Source organism: Notolabrus celidotus, chromosome 13 (genome assembly GCF_009762535.1).
Source record: "Notolabrus celidotus isolate fNotCel1 chromosome 13, fNotCel1.pri, whole genome shotgun sequence".
Lineage (NCBI taxonomy): Eukaryota > Metazoa > Chordata > Actinopteri > Labriformes > Labridae > Notolabrus > Notolabrus celidotus.
The window spans coordinates 3,725,780-3,745,891 of NC_048284.1; the positions used below are offsets into that span (position 1 = coordinate 3,725,780).

Genomic DNA, 20,112 nt, shown 5'->3' on the forward strand with positions numbered 1-20,112 from the left:
CACATTAGCACTCAACGCAAATACAAATTAGCCCAGTTCCTGACAGGATCTTGGCCGGGGTATATCCTTAAATTGCAGCTGAAAAATGTAAGTGTGTTTAAGTCAAATCATGACCTGAGGAAACCTGAGGACCAGAAGCAGCTTAATATTAACATCATGCATTGTTACTTCCAAGAAACAGACCCAGGACTGACTGTATGTGTGTAAACGGGTACAGTGTGTTGAGTCTGTAAATACAGTTAATATTATTACACAAGAAGATTAGGAAGTTTCCTTCCCTGCAGGGTTACCAGAAAGAAAACAAAAGTTTCAGAGTGCACCGTTTAAAGAAAGGGAGAGAAATCTGTAAAGCACAGTTTCACATTTTCTTGTAAATGGCAGAATTGTATTTTTATTCAAATTACTTATTGCCTTTCTTCTATAGAACATCTTGAGAGATTGGAAATGTAGGGAGAAAGAGAGGGATGACATACATCAAATACTGTCAGGACTGCAGCCTCTGTACCATAGACCAGTGGTTCCCAAAGTGGGGTCAGGACCCCTGGGGGGGGGGTCACGAAACACTCATAGGGGGGTCATGAAATGCCTTCCAAAAACTAAAACCATTTAAAAAATATTCTTTATCCATAATTATAAAAAATATGAACACAAATAGTGGTTACATTTGAAATAAAAGCAAATCAGCTCAGGAAACAGCTATATGTGCCTTAGGTTGTCTAATTTCTTAAGGCTGATTTATACTTCTGCGTTGAATCAACGGCGTACCCTACGCCGGGGTCCGCGTAGCTCCCGTACCTACGCCGAGGCCTACGCACGTAGCTGACGTGCACCTCCTCCAAAATGTAACTCCCCGTAGAGCCGACGCGGACCTCAAGCCCTGTGATTGGTCCGCTCGGCGTCTTTGTCTTTCCCACATTTACAACACTTCCGGGATCCCGGACATCGGCCGCACATCGGCCGTGTATTTCATCTCCTCCTCTCTATTCTTCATGTAATCATGTCTGTATGATAAACAGCAACACGTATCAGCTGTAGATTAACATAACACGCTCTGAATCACTGTGGAAAAGTAAACAGAGATCGTAGCGGGACCGGAAGCAGGCGACCGGCTATCAGAGAGACCACACTGCCCTCAGGCGTTTCGGCGGAGAATTGCTGCGCGACACAGACACACCGACGCACAAGTATGTGGTGCTCATGTCTGCGTCAGCCCCTGCTGCGTAGGGGAGACGCAGAAGTATAAATCAGCCTTTACCCATCAGCTAAATTAGAAATCCTAGGCCTTCCCATGGCAGTAAGGAACATTTGCCCACCTCAAGGGACAGTGGGGGTCACCAGTCTCCAGCACCGCTATTTTAGGGGGTTGTGGGCTGAAAAGTCTGGGAACCCTTGCCATAGACTGTATAAATAATGGAAATATTAGAAGTAATTATAACAGTCTTACTGTTTTTATCCAACTTTTATTTGCATATAAAGAGAAGGACATTATAAGTTTACAGATTTGCCCCAGTTTGGGAAGTAAAACCACCTTAGGGATGAGGTGAAAAATGCGTTCTCTTATAAAATGAACAGAAAATGAAGTAGAATTAAAAGATTTAATTTAGATCTGCTCTTTTTAATGTATTTTATTAACTGCTGGTAGTCTGGGTTATATTATGGACTCTATTGGACAGACAGAAATAAGCCTCAGGCGCCTTTTTCTGGTCATTGATTGTGTGAGTTGTATTGTGTGAAATGAACCAGAGTGAACTGGTTTGTAAATCGAATATTCACACAAATTGTAGACATTTGTTCCTCTTTAATGAATTATTAAAAAACAAATAAACTAAAAACAAAAAATGCAAAATACAAAAATGAATATATATTTCCTGAGTCCAACAACTATACATCCACTGAGCCTTTATTTAAATCTTGAGGAATCACTGTTAACGGCCTGATGATTTACTCATGTCTTCAGATCTGATGTGAAATGACAGCAGTTTGAAACAAAGGAGAGGAGTCTCTCTCTCTCTCTCTCTCTCTCTCTCTCTCTCTCTCTCTCTCTCTCTCTCTCTCTCTCTCTCTCTCTCTCTCTCTCTCTCTCTCTCTCTCTCTCTCTCCCTCTCTCCCTCTCTCTCTCTCTCTGTTTCTCTCCCCCTCTCCCTCTCTCTCCCTCTCTCTCTCGCTCTCTCCCTCTCTCTCTCTCTCTCCCTCTCTCCCCCTCTCTCCCTCTCTCCAAGTGTCTTCACCATCATGATGCTGTTGATTAATGATGATGAAAGTATGATTCTTCCTTGGTTTATTTATTTATTTTAGATACGTTTTTTGGGCATTTTCGCTTTTATCGGATAGATCAGCTGAAGAGAGACAGGAAATGTGGGGAGTGGAGAGTGGGGGATGACATGAGGTTAATGGTCGAGGCTGGAACCTGCAACCTCTGCTGACGAGGGGCAATCGCCTCTGTATGTGGGGCGCGCTCTTAGACCCCTAGGCCAACGGTGCCCCCAGATTCAGTTTATTATAGGAGGACAGCAAAAGCTAAATGTCATAATGCACCGGACCATATGATTAAATTAAAACAGACTCAGGTCTACCTTTGATTTAGGGTCCATTGTTCTACCCATTGTGTCTAAGTTCATTTATATAGTCTATGGCTTCAACGTATGGTTTAGGGTGGACTTACCACCCTAACTTAGGACTCAACTTATGCAGAGCTGCTGCAACAGGCCACTGTTCTATTACAGTGGGTGACGGCTAATTAGTCATTATGTGTGGTACCCAAAAGGTCCCAAAGAGACCCCCAAAAAAGAGAGAAATGCATCAGTGCTGGGTGTGCAACCTCCTTTGTGTTAAGCCTAATTGAGGACCAGATTACTGGAGGAGAAGTCAGGTGAAAGACAAGTTGAGGGAGGGATGGAGAGAAGGAAAGGTGGGTACCTTCTGTACTGAGGTTAGAAAGAAACCAAAGGGTGGAATGAAGATATTAAAGAAGCAGAACTTCTTCATTTTATAAGAGGGGTAAAGTTGTATCACTAGATTTGTCAGGTTCATAAGTCGAACCCTTGATGGGTGTAGCTCTCTGCATCCTCAGATTAGAAAAAGCTCTGTAGGAAGTGTCCATGTTGACATGTAGTCCCAGGTAACAAACTCCATACTGCAACCTGACCTCAAATTGACGTCTTTCTATAAATACAACACCACCAACCTGCTCTCCATGTTCCTCCATCTCCCAGGGGAAGCCTGGCTGAAATGTGTGTCTATATGTTTGTGGTCAATGAGCTCGCCATCCCTGCACAACAAGCCCTCAGAGGCCATTATGATGATGATGATATTTCTGGGCTTTCCTGTTTGCCTCCCAACACTAACTTTCACCTGCTAAGTGTTCATGATTAAAGCAAGCATCATTACACTCGGTAGCCTCTCCTGCTCGGCTTCCACATCACAACAACTTCATCCTATAAAAAGGGAAGCTGAGGAACATACATGAGGGGGAGAACTCGGTGAACCTCGGGCAGACAGAACAGAGCAACATTGTGAGCTTTGGTCAGCAGGTTCCTTCTTAATCCGATGCGCTGTTTCTCTGCACATGCTAAACATGAGTTAACATCCAGGGTCATGCATTGTGTTTGGGTTTATGTCTTTTATATATTATCAAATGTTAAAATAAAGAAATAGAAAACATCAACATTCTTCTAAATGTTAAAGTCTGACTTTAAGATCCCAAGCAAGCAAATGCTTCTTCGGACGCCACATTCGGCGACTAAACTAACCGGGTAAACGGAGAACAAAGAACTCACTTTTATTGATCATGCCTAAGTTTGCATAACTCTCAACCTCAGTATTACCAAAACTGATGAGTTATAAATAATATTCAGCCCTGAAACAGTTGTCACGTAAATAAATACATGAGGTATAGATACCAAAGCCGTTCATGGACCAGGATGTAACCGAGTTTAATTCTCCTGTCAAAACAGACATTTTAATATGAGCTCTATGGAGCTTCTTGGCTTTTGGAGCGAGCCTCAAGTGGACATTTAAGGTACTGTAGTTTTTTGGCATCATTTTTAAACACACATAACTCTTTGGCATTTATGCACCATTCTTCCTTAAAGGGGACATATCACGCTTTTTTCATCAATATATATTGGTCTAAGAGGTCCCCAAAACATGTCTTTAAAGTTTATGCTTGAAAAAACACTTTGAAATCAGATTTTGGTCTGCCTGAAAAACCCTCTTCTTCAGTCCTCCTCAGAACACTCTGTTTTCTCTCTGACCACGCCCCCTCAGGAAGTGGGTGTGGCCTCGGCTCTCCAGCACGTTGATCTAATGTTTACATGTTGGCTGAATATACACGGCTGCTCAGAGATCACGTTACTTCAACCCTCTGAATCTGATCCTGACGGAGAGGCGCCTGCAGCAGGACCTTTCTGAAGGATTGGTCATAGATTTAGTGTTTCTTGTTGTTTTATTTATCAGTATGTAGACGTGTGTCTTGGTGCACAGCTACGAACATGTAGCTATGTGGCTATGCTAACTAGCGCTAGCACTTATCCATGATAAATAAAAATCATCCACTAGATCTTCAAATCTGCAGACGTGGGGAGTAAAACCGACCTCTGCCAGAAAGGCAGCGGGACCTTTTATGAAGGATTGGTCACAGATTTAGTGTTTCTTGTTGTTTTATTTGTCAGTATGTCGACGTGTGTCTTGGTACACAGCTACAGCTACAGCTATGAACATGTAGCTATGTGGCTATGCCAATTAGCGCTAGCACTTATCCATGACAAATAAAAATCATCCACTAGATCTTCAAATCTGCAGACGTGGGGAGTAAAACCGACCTTTGTGTTTATTAAGACAGCCTACAACTAGCATGCCTCCCTCCTAAGCTCCTTGTTAGCACACATTTGTGCAGGTAATGAAAAACGGAGGAGGGATTCAGTATTATTTTATACAGTCTATGGGCTGAACAAGCTCCGAGCTCTGACTCCGTGACAGACCGGATATTGTTGTTACGTAACAAAAACACGGAAGTTTGAAACGGCTCGTTTCACACACATTTACAGAAAGGTGTAGAAATCAGAACACGGGCAGAATGGATTTTTTTCATTCTCCGGGGGTTTGTAGACAGGGACACATATTTCAGGTAGAGAACCATTAAAAAGTCAATTTTGCATGATATGTCACCTTTAACAGTAGTGGTTCCCAAACTTCTTACGAGCCCTCACCTTTAAAGATGGAAATATTTTCACGCCCTGTTAGCGACATAACATGAGGGGACTATAGTTGGTGACGGCAGGAGTTACGATATTTACAGCTGTTCGTTTAGCCTCAAGTCACAGCTACAGTCATCAATCCTACTCATCCTGGACTTCTACACACTTTCAAGCATGTAGTGCTGTTGTAACCCAGATGCAAATCCCTGCATTGCAAGCTTCAGCTGCTGTTTGATGAGCGTGGCTCTGCTCTGAAGTGTGATAGGGTAACACAGAGAGGTAGGGGGGTCCGGGCTACGTTGTTGTCTGTCACAAACTACTCTGCTATGCTACTTTGTTTACCTGGTACTCCATCTGCATCGGTGTTGAGGGAAGTAAACCTCCGCCATGTACGCACTCCAAACCAAAGCGTGAGTTTTGAAACCGACTAGCTATCAATGCAGAACTGCATGTATTGTTTTTATTTAGCCGTGCCGCGCCACCCCATGTCGTAACTCCGCCCCCCTTGCCCCACAGTTTGGGAAGCACTGCTTCACAGCTTTGTTATTTCCTCATGCTAACAGAGCTATTATGCAAATTGACTGACCAGTGTTGAAACAGCGACCCTGTTTACATCGCCCAGCCCTAGGTGTGTGTTATTTTTATCCGTCTGTGTTCCTGTTTACATTTTTAAAAAGTGAATTTTCCATTTAAAGTTGCATTATAACTTTAACATGTCATTAGCAATTAAAACAGCTGGATTATTCAAACATTTAATTAGTTTCTTGATACGCTGAACCTTCACATGCATGAATAATTACTCAGCAAGCTGTAAACATACAAACATAAACACTGCCACTCATGGAGGTCTAACACTGGCTGTGGACTATAATTACAACCAGTACGACTATCAACACTTCAAATAGGAGGCCATGTTTCTTTTAATTGCTTTATCATAATTAAAAGCATTATTAGGAAGAAAATATCAACATTTTCAGACTAATACTTCAACTCTGTTTTTCTCTGTCTTATGAAATTACAAATCTTAAACAAAGCTCATCTTTCAGGGTTAGTTTAAGTGAAAACATCCTGAATTGATGCTCTTGACAAAATGATTCAAGATAAAGAGGATTCAAGATCATTGCTTGCACTGTGATGATGTCCAGTCAGTGTTTCATGTGACTGAAACAACCATCCTCAGAGGTGTGAAAGCTGCAGTGTGATTACAGCCTCAGTCACACTCTCACACATACCAGCCTCGCACTAAACAACAAAGATATCAGCACGAGAGAAAAACAGCAGCCAGTCTAAAGCACACACCTGTAGGCCGAGTCAGCCTCCTGCACCTTCTGACCTCCCCCTCCTTCCACCTCTCTCTGTGATGTACGCTGGAGGACCGAGCCTTCAGTCACCAGAGAGGAAGAGGAAAAAGCAGCAGCAGCAGCAGCAGAGGAGCCCGGTCGCTCACAAACGCAGCCCGATGCCTCCACGCGCTCTCCATTACAACCCTGCCTGCCGTCTCCAGGCTTCTCTTCCTCCTCTCAAAAGCTTCCTCCTCTTTTCTGTGTCTCACTCCCGACAGTTTTACTCATCACACGCATACACACTTAACGGTGGCAGAGGAGGGCGTGAGGAAGAGACCACAAGAAAGAGAGTGGGGAGTGAAGGATGTGCATCAGGGGAAGACTTAGAGAGGGGGAGGAGGACGTAAACATGCATGATACAAACACCTTCTTTGTGTGTCTGAATTAGAGTTAGTATGCATGTACCACCTGGAGATGTATGTATGTTTCCTGCACTATGTGACCAAAAGCCAACGGCCACCACTATTCTTTATTTATTTCAGGCGTTAGGCCACACCCCCAGCTAGCAGGTGCATGAAATCCAGCTCACTGTGAGGAAGTTTTAGGATGGTCTGTAAAAAGCTCAAGGAAAAGGAGACTTTGCATGTGTTACAAAGTCAGCTAATGAAATTTCTGCCCCACTGCATCTTCTCTGGTGACTGCTAATGGCGTTATTGTGACATTGAGGTTCTTAGTGTCCATCATCAGTACATTCATTGCTCTGGAAGCAACATCAGCATACAGACTTTGCTTCTTAAGGTTCATGCATTGAGTTTCTGCAGGCAAGCAGCTGCATGAAAGCCAGGCCTGATCACCATCTGCACTACCAAGAGTCTACTGGACTTTGGGACAGTTGTGAGGTGCTTCTAAGTATTTTGCAAAGTTTGGTAAGAGCCATTTGCTATTATACATATTGGAGCTAGCGATGTGTGCGCTTAGTAACTATAAGATTAAACACTGTCACCCTTTCTAGTCAGCATCAGCTCTACTACCCCGATGTAAACAATCAGCTGTCATCTTGTAGCGATGTGCAATTTAGCTGTATTTTATCTAGAAAATGGAGAATAAACTAGCATATAACCATGTGGATGTTAACGTACAAGGAGGACCAACGTCTCGTGGTGCTAGCTGTGCTAGTGTTAGGCACACTCAGCAAAGCAAATTGACAGACCCTGTGATACCGTGTTTAGTTGTGTTGAATAAATTGTGCTCAATTTTGACTGTTTTCTTATCTTTAGACTACTCAGTTATTTGGAATCTAAATTTGCATTTGAACTATTAGGAATTAAAGGTGACATATCACGCTTTTTTCATCAACATATATTGGTCTAAGAGGTCCCCAAAACATGTCTTTAAAGTTTATGCTCAAAAAAACACTTTGAAATCAGATTTTGGTCTGCCTGAAAAGTCCTCTTCTTCATTCCTCCTCAGAACACTCTGTTTTCTCTCTGACCACGCCCCCTCCGGAAGTGGATTTGCCTCGGCTCTCCAGCACGTTGATCTAATGTTTACATGTTGGCTGAATATACACGGCTGCTCAGAGATCGCGTTACTTCAACCCTCTGAATCTGATCCTGACGGAGAGGCGCCTGCAGCAGGACCTTTCTGAACGACTGGTCATAGATTTAGTGTTTCTTGTTGTTTTATTTGTCAGTATGTAGACGTGTGTCTTGGTACACAGCTACGAACATGTAGCTATGTGGCTATGCTAACTAGCGCTAGCACTTATCCATGATAAATAAAATCATCCACTAGATCTTCAAATCTGCAGACGTGGGGAGTAAAACCGACCTCTGCCAGAAAGGCAGCAGGACCTTTCTGAAGGATTGGTCACAGATTTAGTGTTTCTTGTTGTTTTATTTGTCAGTATGTCGACGTGTGTCTTGGTACACAGCTACAGCTACAGCTATGAACATATAGCTATGTGGCTATGCTAATTAGCGCTAGCACTTATCCATGACAAATAAAAATCATCCACTATATCTTCAAATCTGCAGACGTGGGGAGTAAAACCGACCTTTGTGTTTATTAAGACAGCCTACAACTAGCATGCCTTCCTCCTAAGCTCCTTGTTAGCACACATTTGTGCAGGGAATAAAAAACGGAGGGGGGGTTCAGTATTATTTTATACAGTCTATGGGCTGAACAAGCTCCGAGCTCTGACTCCGTGACAGACCGGATATTGTTGTTACGTAACAAAAACACGGAAGTCTGAAACGGCTCGTTTCACACACATATACAGAAAGGTGTAGAAATCAAAACAGGGGCAGAATGGATTTTTTTCATTCTCGGGGGGTTTGTAGTCATGCCAGGGACACATATTTCAGGTAAAGAACCATTAAAAAGTCAATTTTGCATGATATGTCACCTTTAAGTTGCTTCTAGGGATGTCCCGTTCAGCTTTTTTGGCCCTGATCCCAATCCGTTTTTTAATATCGAATATTTGCAAATACCGAGTCCCGATCTGATACTCGTGTTTGCCTGGAGAATAGTTGCACAAGAGGTAAGAGAGTTGAGCCGAACGCTGTTTTTTTTCCCTTTAACAAAAATAAGTAATTAATAAAATAACTAAAATATGTTTCATGTTTCCATTCAACTTAATCCCGCTAGCATTGTTGTAAAACTCATAATCTGTTTTACAAGCTCTGCTGTATGAGACCAAGAAACTGGTGTGCATGCATTACAGCACGATTAAATCCGAGGCTGCTCTGAACGCAACCCTCACGAGACAGTGCGTGATTTACAACCGCAGCATCCGACTGCAAGATGGAGAATGTAAATATTGGGAGTGACAGCGAGATCCAAACACTCACGGTTGCATGCCACTAGCTACGGAGCTGCATGCTGGTATAGAGAACGGCAGCTGCTGCTAGCCACAAGGATGCTAATGCTAATGTAACAGACTGTCCTGTGTTTATGTGTACGCCTTTTTGAACCATATGTCCCTGCAGAGTTACCATAGGGTGTGAAGAGCTTTTTTCTGTAATGTGTCTGGCGATGCACATGTGAGTTCTACATCAATGTCCCATTTATTATTTCCTCATTATGTATACACAGTTAAGTGAACTCAGAACGCTCAATTAAATAAATCGGATGACATGATTGGTTCAAATGCCGATCACTGATCAATTGAAAACGTCCACATCGGCTCCGATCCGATAGCTGAGATCAGGATCTGGACATTCCTAGCCGCTTCGATACGTCCCTATCCACGTAAAAGAGAAAGGGCCCGACTTATGATCTGGAAACCACATAAATGCGGGACTGGGAAAACTGTTGCTTTGGAACATCCAAAGTCCGAGCCTGTGTGCACAAAGTGAGGTCCTTTAAGAGATAATTAGACAAGTGTAGCAGAGGGAACTCAACTGGCTTCAATAGAGCAATGCCAATAACCATAAAGAGCAGGCCTTCACATCCAACATCAGTGACCCTGAGCCGAACTGTTTTGGCTGAATGGGTACAAATATCACCACAAACTCGTGCAGGTTTAAGAGTCAGGTGTAAAACAAAGTTTAAAGTGTTATGTCATCTTATTACAGTGATGTCAAGACAAGTGGGAGGCCCTGCGTGAGGAGAACTCTCTGTACAAATACAGATAATGACAAAATAAAAGAGCATAATTCAAGGGGATAAAAAATGACATTCAACGCTTTACTTGTTGATGTAATCAGAGCAGCGTTTAATTCTAACAAAGGTAAAACAACAGGGCTGAGGCACACAGTGCGACCACCCCTCCCTGATGCAATCAGATGGTACATTCCATGAGAAGCTGCTCAGTCACTGCTGCCAAGGCCCACCCTCTTGAATATAGGACATGACCGAAGAATGTATACAGCTCCAGTCAATCAGGGTAACAGTGCACCCGCTGACTCCTGGATCACACCCTGAGAGGTGATGTGTGAAACTTGGTATGACGGATTCATGTTGAATCCCTGTTTGCGAGTGTGCAGCTTCAGGTGTAATTGAGCGGCATTTCAGTCCTGCTGTGAAGACGCATGAAGCGGAGATGTGTGGAAATGTGTCAGCGTGAGGCCTCGGCATGAGCTCGGAGTTTACTCATAATTCAATCAATGAGGGAACTGATTCACTGACTGACGTTACGACTACAGGTGTGAGGCTCAAAACGTCAATCAATACCTTTTACATCATTTGTGAAATCTAAAGACCTTCAAGGATTTAATTTGTCTCATTTTAGATCCTGCAGCAAAACAAAATATCAGCCTGCCTGCATGCACAATTGATCTAATCTAAATGCATCTAATTACATTTGAAGAAGGCTTTCTCAGAGAGACACACGCAGGTTTTGGCAAGTGTTTTAAAAATGAGCTGTTACAACTTTGGCTTGAGTTGAGATACAGTCTCAGTTATAAATTATTCAACTGCTTTAACATTGTTTCAAAGATAAATCAGGGCAGCAGAGAGGGGGTCATATTCCCCACTGCTATGTATCTTAACACAGACACTACTGAAGTATACAGGTGCAACCCATGTGCTTACTGTGTGGTTTTGCATGTGAACTACATCAAAGAGAAGTGTCCATTGCATGTTTTATTTTTGGTTCTGAAACTTGCATGAGCAGAGATTCAGGTGCAGAGCTGCAACAAAATCCAAGGCTACCATGCAGATTTGGGCATTATGAGGCTGCAGACTTCAGGGGTTGAGTGCACCAGCTGGGCCAAATTCCACCAGATCTGTGTCCTGTCTGTCTCCGATCCGTCACAGCACTGGATCTGATAGGTTTCTATTCTAGTCAATGTGTTAACTTCCACTGGATCCACTCAGTTGCATTCCGGCTGTGTCTCCGATCCACAAGACTTCTATTTTTCCCGGATGCCTGAGCACGGTGCATCAATCTCAACATAGTAGATGGAGCGGGACAGGAAGTCAGGTTTCACCAAAACAAAATGAAAACATCCGGTTAATTTTCAGAATAAAACACTCTGTGTTATCACCAGATCGTATTTCACTTAACTACAACAACAAACTGTCATGATGAGCGGAGCCAGGCCTGGAGTCAACAGGTCAGAGGTTTTCAGAGGACCAGAAAGACAACATGGATGAGGAGAGGAGGAGGAGGAGAATCCTTGATTCAGTGATTACCGAGGGAAAACCTCGGTCACATGACTACAGCTGTCCTGCTATGTGCTGCGTTTTGAAAGCACAACCGGTGGGTGTTGATGGACGAGAGACGAGGACTTCCACTGATCTGGTGGAAGTCCCAGGTAACTTTGTGTCCGACTTAAGAGGTGAAAGTTACTACCAACCATAAGTTAAGCACTGTGCATCAGTTAGAGTTAAGCCATGTTTGTGTTGGACATGGGTGAAGCTTTTAAGCCTATTAAGAAGCAGGTGTACGTTTGAAAAGTCAGAGTAGTCGGCCTATTCAAGGTAATATCTTGTTTTGTCAGATAAGCCCTGTACTCCATGTTCTATTATTAACAAAGACCCAACATCAAGACAGGATAAGATCCAGTCCCATCTTCCAGACAGGACTCAGTCTGATCTCATCTTAATCCACCATGAGCAGAGCACTTTGCAACATTTAGCAAGTTACAGTGGCAAGGACAAACTTCCTTTAACAGGCAGAAACCTCCAGCAGGACCAGACTCATGTTAGACACACATCTGCTGAGACCGTGTTGCAGAGAGGGATAGAGGGAGATGAAGATGAATGTGTGGGACAGAAACAGGGCGCTGTCCCCGCCCTGGAGGTGCTGATCACTCTCAGGTTTTATGTAGGCTAAATGAGGCTGTCAGCTCGGAGCTGTCCATGCCATCCAGTCCTGTGGAAGTGCTGGAATTTGAATATGTCTGTGGTTATGCTGCTTGATAAAGATGGTGTTTGATACAAATCCTAATGTCCATGCTGAAAGGTTCTGCTTTGTTGTGTTACGTTTTGCAGTGAGAATGCTCCCTTGTCCTGTGGTTCCTGAGTCTCTGCGGTAGACGGCTACAACTACTACTACCCGTCTCACCACTATCATCTCTCTCTCTTCATTTCCCTCAATCCCTCTCTCCAACCCCAACTCAGTCGCTTCATTATGCTGCTACAGGCTTAGACTGTCAAGGGAACTGACACACTGGGTTCCCCTCTTTCTCCTTACCACTTACTTTAACTTAGTGTTACAAGAAAGGCCAGTGGCAAACAATTACTATCATTTTTCAATGAATACACTTCTGTTTTCAATTTAAGAGGATAGTTAAAAGAAACAATAACAAAGTCCTAAAACCACATCTTCATCTCTGGAAGTCTACTAATCATTTTAATGACTCTTAAACAAAAATAAGAATCTGTTCCTCAAAATTCAGTCGCTCAAACTAGGAAGTGTTTCCTTTTTCTTCACTTTCTTTAATAAAGAGCTGTCTTAACAATTAGACACAATCCCTCTGTCCCTCTCTCCAACACGGTCTCAGTAGATGTGTGTCTAACATGAGTCTGGTCCTGCTGGAGGTTTCTGCCTGTTAAAGGAAGTTTGTCCTTATATTGACCTTTTAATGATCCTGAAAGTTCTTAGAAAGTTTGGAGACTTTTAATTTGTCACTGCCAAGCCCAACAAGTTCCATTAAAGTGACTAACCATAGACCTTTCTGGAGTCTCTGAGCTCCCTTGTCTCGTAGGTTCCTCTGGATCTCTGCTTCTGTGGACGTGCCAGACTCCAGCTGCTACAACTACTACTATCCGTCTCCCCACTATCATCTCTCTCTCTCTTCATCTCCCTCTATCCCTCTCTCCAACACGGTTTCAGCAGATGTGTGTCTAACATGAGTCTGGTCCTGCTGGAGGTTTCTGCCTGTTAAAGGAAGTTTGTCCTTATATTGACCTTTTAATGATCCTGAAAGTTCTTAGAAAGTTTGGAGACTTTTAATTTGTCACTGCCAAGCCCAACAAGTTCCATTAAAGTGACTAACCATAGACCTTTCTGGAGTCCCTGAGCTCCCTTGTCTCGTAGGTTCCTCTGGATCTCTGCTGCTGTGGACGTGCCAGACTCCAGCTGCTACAACTACTACTATCCATCTCACCACTATCATCTCTCTCTCTCTTCATCTCCCTCTATCCCTCTCTCCAACTCGGTCTCAGCAGATGTGTGTCCAACTGAGTCTGGTCTATGAGTCTGGTCCTGCTGGAGGTTTCTGCCTGTTAAAGGAAGTTTGTCCTTGCCACTGTAACTTGCTAAATGCTGCAAAGTGCTCTGCTCATGGTGGATTAAGATGAGATCAGACTGAGTCCTGTCTGTAAGATGGGACTGGATCTTATCCTGTCTTGATGTTGGGTCTTTGTTAATAAGAGAACATAGAGTACGGTCTAGCCCTGCTCTGTTTGTGATTTGGTGCTACATAAATAAAGATTGATTGATTCTGCAGATATTTTGATACAAGACAAGACTTTAACATTATTGGACACTATCATAAATGTGAAAATCCTTTAAAAAGGTCCACAGAGTTCTTTCTGTATTGTATCTGTAAAGCTGTGGAAAGTGCTCGGAGGTTAATATTGCAAACAAACGTTCTGCAGTACGAGTTTAAACACGTACCAAACCTACTGTGGTCCTTTAAGTCTCCCTGCCCCTCAACTCAAAAACAGCCCATTGTTTCCCTCCATCTGTGTACACCCAGATCCAGGATGTTTACCAAGAGTAAGAAATAACCTTGGACTGCACACAGCTCCACACACATATACACACACACACACGCTCTACTACATTCAGCCAAAACCCTTGGAGTATAGAATACATAGAGTAGACTGTGGTGAGCTCATAGTCGCTCTTGTTCTCCGTGCAGCAATGGGAGCAGAAACGTGAGAAGATGCATAGTGAAAATGTTCCTTACTATCATGCAATATGCATGACCTTAATGTAAAAAGTCAGTAGAAACAGAGCTGTGCTTCGTGTGTCTTCTAAGGACACATAAAGATGGAACCTCCCTGCTGTAATCCAACAAACAGCAAAAAGAATATATCACCATATCAGTTAAATGATGATGTTTTTGTACTTACAGTGTATTACGTAATCTATTTAGTCAGCCACTTCTACATATCTGCTTTTCTCAGCTGCTCTGTTCGTCTTTGCTCACCTAATTTTTCACAGCACATTTTCAATCGCGAACACGTTCGCTGCCAGACTGATAAATCCAGATGAATATTCATCATTTATTGAACTCTATCGGTCTCTGAGCAATTTGGAGTGCGAGCGTGGGCGTGCGTGTCCTCGCTTCAACCTGCGTGGCGCTGAGGGAGGCCTCGTCGGCCGTGCTGGGATGTGGAGAGCCGTGCAGCACGGGTTGAGAGCGTGTAGCACAGGGGAGTAATGCAGCAGAGGCAGAGAGAGAGGGGGGTATTATCTTTCTTTATTCTCCATCTTCACTGTTCATTTAGCAGAGCTGCTCCTCTTCTAGATTTAATTGACAGACTATTAAGTCTTTGCTGAGATGGACTGGAGTCTTAAAGATTCAGCCGTTTGTGCTTTTTTTTGGCACTGAGCGATAAACCTTTTGTACTCGCGGCTTCTGTCACCGAGGACCTCTTTAACATGGTTTTTAAATCATGCAAGTTTAAGTTTTATCACCATTTTCACGACCGGTGTTAACTTAACCTGAGTGCGCTCTGCAAATCACATCAAAAGGTTCAAATAAAGGCCACGATACAAGCCAGTAAAACAGGCCCTTTCAAAATAAAAGCTCACGTTGCATTTAAGTTATATTTTTGGGCATGTTTTTCCTTTAAAGGACAGGACGGCTGAAGATAGATAGGGAATTTGGGGAGTTGAGAGTTCAAGAGGACATGCAGTAAATGGTCGAGGTTGGAATCGAACCTGCAACCTCTGCAACGAGGGCTATAGACTCTGTATATGCTTAGACCGCTAGGCCAACAGCGCCCCGGGTTAAATCAGTTTAAATAAGCATAATGATGCTTCCTCTGCTGTGATTGCACTCTTGAATTATGTAGCACTTCCAAGCTGCAACCTCAGGTCTGAAAATATGAAGCCCATGCTTAAGTGTTAAAAACAGCAGTTCATCAAGAGTCCACTAGAGGCTGGCTGCAGAAAAACCGGGAACCACATACAGTCATGGCCAAAAGTTTTGAGAATGACACAACTATTCATTTTCACAAAGTCTGCTGTTTCAGTTTTTATAATGGCAATTTGCATATACTCCAGAATGTTATGAGGAGTGATCAGCTCAACTGCAATTAATTGCAAAGTCCCTCTTTGCCTTGAAAATGAACTTTATCACCAAAAACACATTTCCACTGCATTTCAGCCCTGCCACAAATGGACCAGCTAACATCACTTCAATGACACACAGGTGTCACACACATTAACACAGGTGTGGGTGTTGATGAGGACAAGGCTGGCGATCAATTTATCATGATTGAGTGACTGGACACTTTAAAAGGAAGATGGTGCATGACACCATTGTTCCTCATCTGTTAGCCATGGTTACCTGCAAGGAAACACGTGCAGCCATCATTGCATTGCACAAAAAGGGCCTAACAGGGAAGTTTATAGCAGCGGGTAAGATTGCACCTCAGTCAACCGTCTATCGAATTATCAAGAACTTCAAGGAGAGAGGTTCAATTGTTGCCAAACAGGCTCCAGGGCGCCCAAGAAAGTCCAGCAAGCGCCAGGACCGTCTCCTGAAGGTGTTACAGCTGCGGGATCGGGCCACCACCAGTGCAGAGCTTGCTCAGGAATGGCAGCAGGCAGGTGTGAGTGCAGATGCACTCACACCTGCCTGAGTGCACGTAGGTTCCTCCACTGCCTATATTAGGGACAAGAGTCGGGACCTTTAATTGCTCTCACAAGTCTTGTTCAGCACTCACTCAGCGCATTGCGCACAGAGAGAGGTCTCCGGTCTTCAAAGTGTTTCGGTATAGACCATTAGGTCATTTACTTGTTTTGTAATGTATAGGTATGTTTTAGGCATGTTATATCTTAAATATAAATACATATACAAGTAGTTATGTCTCCTTGTATTAGTTTGTCCACCTGTTGTTGACATAATGTGCAAATATAGATATTCGAATGGTTCGAACCTCTGGGTTTTTTTCAGAGCGAATATTCGAACGTCATTTTGGAGCAATTTTGACAGCCCTAGCAGGTACACTGTAGCTGTTAGCAAAAAGACTAAAGGCCCGCCTCTTTACCTCACACTAGCTTGGACTGAGTTAGGTTGATTTCTGCATTTCCAATATGGCATCCGCTGATGATCGGCTTTAAAACAAGGCTTTAGGAACAGATGGGTGACATCACGGATACTACATCCATTTATTATACAGTCTATGGTATATACCAGTTTGAATGCTCTTTATCACTGTGAAAAGTGTGAATATTATGCATGGAAATGTAGCAAACATGAAAAAGCAGCAACTGTGTGATGGGATGTGGAACCTTTAGTTCTACTACTGATAGATTATTGAGTCTCCTTAATGATCTGAGTCTATACATCGATTCAACTGTCAATGCTTTTCTATTATTTGGTGGAAAGATGAGATGAAAATATCTTTGACCGGCCCAAGCTTGGGTCAGCTCACTTAGTCAGCTAACTGGCTTTAATCTGTCCATTTCAACATTGGATTATTAATTCTAATGTAACAGGACTGGCTACAAAGTTTGGGTACAATTACCACAAGTGCTTCAAGTGAAGGAGGAACATGACTCTCACAAAGCACCAGCAAGAGCAGCAGCAGCAAAGCCAGTAGCAGCTCCTCCCCCCATTTCCTCTCTTGATCAGCTAACAGAGCTCCATGTTCAAGCAACTTGATTTGAGTTTTCTACAAACTGATCTTTTACCTTGAACCTAACTCGCCCTGGAGCAGATACGATGCTCAGCATAAGTTAGCACAGTTACTTTGTAGTTCTGACAACCTGGAGTAACCCTGAAGTTCACTTGATAACCAGAAATCCTCCTCATCTTAGACTTTCAGAGCTTGTACTTATTTTTTTCCAAAACTAATTTTGTGCATTAAAACCATTTATTTAAAAAAGTTTCCAGTAAGTCAGTCGATAACTGATGCTGAAACATGAGCAACAAAGCCTGGCTCAAAGCCGCCCAGGCTCAAGATGCATGTGCACACATTTAGTCTCATTTTCGGTCATTAGCCTCCTTCTCCTACTGGCTTTGCTTTCTCTGAATATTGACCCCAGTTCACCTCTGCCATCCTACAAACATGGCCTCAAGCCTCAGTTAGAAGCTCACTCACTGAATCAATAAATAAAGCATGAGCTATTCACTCCACAAAGTCACCAGATAAGAATATTCCAGGAATATTCAGTAAGAACCAGAGTTGAATAATAAACAAAGTCAGACCCTGCTGGTTCAAGACGACGAGCCAAAGTCCACAACAGACCCCGACGCCGTCTTCACCTGTGGCTTCAGTGGTACTCACTTGATCTAGGGCTCCAGTGGGCGAGTCATGTGGTGGCTGTGATGGCCTCGTCCAGGGCTCAGAGCGAAGATAAAGGGAGGAAGGAGGAGGAGGAGGAGGACTGGGAGGTCAGATCAGAGGTGGCCGAGCAGCTTGGAGTCCAGGCGATGGAGCGGTGGCGGTGGGATTATGGCTCCACGGCCGCTCTGTCACACGGCACCATCCCAGGTGCGGGGAGAAGCCCGCTGGCCTCTGACTGGAAGGAGACAAGAGACATAAGAGAAGGTTAACATCAGGATGTCGTGCAAACATCGAACTGATCAGGGAAGTTATTGGCAATTTAAGTGATTAATACAAGTTGGCTCGTAATTTTGAGGTGGAGCCCAAAGTTGGAGTAAGCAGATTCTTACCACCTGTAGAATAGTCCTGTTTTATTGGTTGTGTGTCTGCATATTAATGAATGTCTTTATTTGATAGGAAAACTTGAGAGCAGGATCTATGCTCTGACCAGTGCATTGGGGACTGTGACCTCCATACATGGGGCACCTGCTCTATCACTTGAGCTTAACTAGCACCCAGAACATCAATACTTTAGTGCAACAACATGTCAACTTTACTTTTTCTTTCTTTCTGTTTCTTTACTGTTAGATCATGTGGTAACTTTGTGCTGACCAAGCTGCAACCTCTGGTCTTAAAATATGAAGCCCATGCAGAAGTGTTAAAAACTGCAGTTCCTAGAGCGTCCACTTGAGGCTGGCTGCAGAAACACAGGAAACCACATACACACCCATTCAAAGAAGACGATCTTTACAGCAGAAATAAACATGTTTACAGCCTGGTTCAAGAAAACAGTTTAGGTCTGAGTAGCTCATTTATCTCTCGGCACACACTGTAGAGGGGTGAATTTTTTTAAAACGGGATATTAAACCAAGAGACAACCTTTGGTCTCATGAATCCAATGCAGAAGCGTTAAAAACTGCAGTTCCTAGAGCGTCCACTTGAGGCTGGCTGCAGAAACACCGGAAACCACATACACACCCATTCAAAGAAGACGATCTTTACAGCAGAAATAAACATGTTTACAGCCTGGTACAAAAAACGGCTTGAGTCTTTGTAGCTAATTTCTCTATCGGCACACACTGTAGGGGGGGTGGATTTTATTCTAACGCGACGGTTGAGAAGATATTAAGATTACCAGTTTTGCCCAAATAAGGACATGACTGACTTGACTGACAGGCAGGAACCAAGCGTTTCTCCGCCTCTTCCCGTGGTACGGTTCTGAAGCCAAAAAATCCCTCTCCTGGGCGCCGCCATTGAGCAGCCAGAGCCTGTGAAGCCACTGTAATAAGCTCCACCCTACAGTATAACGTCACAAGACGCTGTGTGTCCTTTGGAGTTTCACTACACGGCGGCTGTGAATCAAAGGAAACCAGGAAGTAAAACCCCGTTTTTTAAACTCTAATAACTAACGAAAAATAAACTTTTCAGGAAAAAGAGGCCTTGGACATAAAACACTCAAATACTAACTACATATCACCACAGCATACGGATGTGAGAAACATTCGTACGACGTGTGTTTATTTTTTAAAGTTTGACTGCTCCCCCATTCAAATGAATGGGGGAGACGGATTTTTTGACCTATACTGCAGCCAGCCACCAGGGGGCAGACACTCTGCTGAAAGCCTCACCACCAGCCACCGGAACCTCTCCCTTGGCGGGAACACATAGCTGTTGGCTAGGAGGCTGAAACCCCGCCTCTTTACCTCACACTAAGTTAGGTTGATTTCGGCATTTCCAATATGGCTCCCACCGATGATTGGCTTCAAAACAGCGCTTCAGAAACAGGTAGGTGATAGGTGACGTCACGGATACTACGTCCATTTATTATACAGTCTATGGCTGCAATAGCAAATCATGAAACCATGCATCTGCTTAGGTTGTTGGAAATGGACTGTGAGAGAGATCGCATGGTTGATATCTCCTGTATAGATGCACAAGGATCCAACATTCAGCACAAGATTGCAGGTATTGTGCATAACATGTTAGTAACCCCAAGGTCTAGCGCTTATGAGAGAGAATCCAACCTTATGTCACAGCCAGCGTTTGCAAGGTTGCACACAGGAGGTGTTACACCAGACAAAGCAACATCAGTCTGGAGTCTGGACTAGTTCACGCTCTTCTTCTGCACATTTATCAGATGTTTGAAGAATAACTTGAGCTGAAGTGTGTAATAT

General features: G+C 43.4%; 1 protein-coding gene across 1 annotated transcript in view; it reads right to left on the reverse strand.

Moving 5' to 3' along the window:
- Positions 1-20,112, reverse strand: part of ncoa1 (nuclear receptor coactivator 1) — an 81,234-nt gene that overhangs the window by 34,800 nt on the left and 26,322 nt on the right. Inside the window, exon 2 of the mRNA XM_034698858.1 lies at positions 17,900-18,134. The gene's annotated coding sequence lies outside the window, so the exon portion shown is untranslated. The remainder of the gene's footprint in view (positions 1-17,899; positions 18,135-20,112) is intronic.